We start from the raw sequence: 2,810 nt of genomic DNA on the forward strand, positions 1-2,810 counted from the left end.
CTCAAAAAAAAAGGTGTTTGCTAAAATGTGGTTGGTACCTTGTTCTTGGTTTCTTTATACCTTTCTGTATTGTAATTCTTTTACGAAAAAGATACGTAACTTGAGAACAGAAAATTCACCTCACTCTTTTTAATAAATGCCTTCAATATCAATGCAAAAACTTAATAAGTGGGCATGGTGACATGTACCTGTAGTCCCAGCTCCTTGGGAGGCTGAAGTGGGAGGATGGCATGATCCCAGAAGGCAGAGATTGCTATGAGCTAAGATGGCACCGCTGCACTCCAGCCTGGGTGACAGAGCAAGACCCTGTCTCAAAAAAAAAAAAAAACAAAAACTGAAGAGCTCAAGATTAAACTAGATCCCTGCAAAGCCATCACCTCCATTCCAGGTTGTTACTTTATTTGGTGATTTTAGCATTGTAATAGAGTAAGTAAGTATTGGTCTTTGTCCCAGTTCTTGGCACAGAGCTCCCCAAAAACACTTGGAGTTTGCAGAGTGCTAGAAGTATCTTTGTCATTCCTGGTGATCCACTTTGGACCACACCTGAGTTTGTTCTACTGTGAGGTGACTTTAGTGGGGCTGCTAGATAGCCTCATAGTGACTTTAGTCAGAAAGGCCAGTTACTTGATTTGAGGGTTAAAACTTGTCAGCCCACTCACCAGCCTTGGGGTCGCAGGGCTAGAGATTGAACTCTGTAAAACTCTTAATTTGATGTGCTTCCTGGTTGATGAACAACTCATTGACAGACTGGGAGGGTAGCATGCCCAGAGACTTCATGGAAACTGCAACCCCTCCCCACCTTGCCCTATGCATCTCTTCCATGTGGTTCCTCAGCTGCATCTTTTATTTAAAAAAAACAAAACAAAACAGTAATAGTAAAAAGCTTTCTTTGGTTCTGTGAGTCATTGCATCAAATTATCAGACCTGAGGAGGCAGTAGTGGGAACCCTAAAATTTGTAGTCAAGTGGGATAGAAGTGTGCAGGTAGCCTGGGACCAACGACTTGAAACTGACTCCTGAGGTAAGGACGGTCTCCCAAAGCTAACTTCAGGTAGTGTCAGAATAGGATTGAGTCGTACACTCAGTTGGTGTCATGAGAAAAGGCACCCCACATTTGCCATTAGAAGTGACATCAGAAAGGATCACACAATTGTATGTATTTTTTTTCACTGGGGTCAGATCACAAGTTCTTTGAAGGTAAGACTGTCCCATCCTCTGCAGTACCTATCATAGTGATTTGTGCATAGTAGGTGCTAAGAGTAAATTTTGCTCCTGTGAAAGTGGTTCCTGTATTTTAAGATTATGCCATTGGACACAGGTATTCTGTCAAGCAGTAGAAGTAGAGTTTATTCTATACAAGAACAAGTTTTCTCTTAAATATATAAAGATTCGGAACATGTTATTTTGGAAGTTTTAAGTGCAGTTCAGTCTTCAGTGTATATACAGTTGTGCAACCATCAACCACAGTCAATTTGAGAACATTTTCCTCATCTGAAAAAGAAACCCTGTACCCATCATTTCCTATTTTTCTAATTGAAGGGGTGGCCTGCCCCTCCACACCTGTGGGCGTTTCTCGTTAGGTGGAACCAAGAGACTTGAGAAAAGAAATGAGACAGAGACAAAGTATAGAGAAAGAAAAAGTGGGCCCAGGGGACCGTTGCCCAGCATACAGAGGACCCACGCTGGCACCGTTCTGAGTTCCCTCAGTATTTATTGATCTTTACCATCTTAGAAAAAGGGAAGTGGCAGGATAATGGGATCATCGGAGGGAGAAGGTCAGCAGTAAGACATATGAATAAAGATCTCTGTGACATGAATAAGTTTAAGGAAAAGTGCTGTGCCTTGATATGCATATGCAAACATCTCCATAAACCTTTTTAGTGCATAAAGAGCAGCATTGCCGCTTGCACATCCCACCTTCAGCCCCAAGGCAGTTTTCTCCTTTCTCAGTAAACAACATGCAATTGGGTTTACTAAGATGTTCCATTGCCCAGGGACGGGCAGGAGACAGATGCTTTTCTCTATCTGAACTGCCAAGAGGCCTTCTTTCCTCTTATACTAGTCCTCTTCAGCACAGACCCTTCACGGGTGTCAGGCTGGGGGACGATCAGGTCTTTCCCTTCCCACGAGGCCATATTTCAGACTGTCACATGGGGAAAAGCCTTGGACAATACCTAGCTTTCCTAGGCAAAGGTCCCTGTGACCTTTTGGCAGTGTACGTGTCCCTGGGTACTTGAGATTAAGAGAGTGGTGATGACTTTTCTCTAGCATAATGCCTTCAGGCACTTGTTTAACAAAGCACACCCTGCAAAGCCCAAAATCCATTAAAACTTGAGTCTCCACAGCACATGTCTCTTGCAAGGACAAGGTTGGGGGTAGGGTCACAGATCAACAGCATCTCAAATACATGGAGTCTCTTATGTCTACTTCTTTCTATATAGACACAGTAACAGTCTGATGTCTCTTTTCCCCACACTCATAGTCCCCCAGCCCTAGGCAGCCAAGAAGCTATGGATTTGCCTGGTTTGGACACCTTTTTTTTAGATGAAGTCTCAGTCCCAGGCTGCAGTGCAGTGATCTCGGCTCACTGCAACCTCCACCTCCTGTGTTCAAGCAATTCTCCTGCCTGATGCCTTAGCTTCCCAAATAGCTGGGATTACAGGCGCCTGTCACCACACCTGGCTAATTTTTATATTTTTAGTGGAGACGGAGATTTCACCATGTTAACCAGGTTGGTCTTGAACTGACCTCAGATGATACGCCCACCTTGACCTCCCAAAGTGCGGGGATTACAGGCGTGAGCCACCACAC

At 44.0% G+C, this 2,810-nt stretch overlaps 1 protein-coding gene and 1 long non-coding RNA gene across 3 annotated transcripts in view; one reads left to right on the forward strand and one right to left on the reverse strand.

The window, feature by feature from the left end:
- Positions 1-2,810, forward strand: part of RBBP4 (RB binding protein 4, chromatin remodeling factor) — a 418,599-nt gene that overhangs the window by 413,696 nt on the left and 2,093 nt on the right. The window lies entirely within an intron of this gene.
- LOC126958546 (uncharacterized) overlaps positions 1-2,810 on the reverse strand; it is a 100,444-nt gene that overhangs the window by 96,534 nt on the left and 1,100 nt on the right. The gene's annotated exons all lie outside the window — the stretch shown is intronic.

The sequence above is a fragment of the Macaca thibetana genome, chromosome 1 (genome assembly GCF_024542745.1).
Source record: "Macaca thibetana thibetana isolate TM-01 chromosome 1, ASM2454274v1, whole genome shotgun sequence".
Taxonomy (NCBI): Eukaryota; Metazoa; Chordata; class Mammalia; order Primates; family Cercopithecidae; genus Macaca; species Macaca thibetana.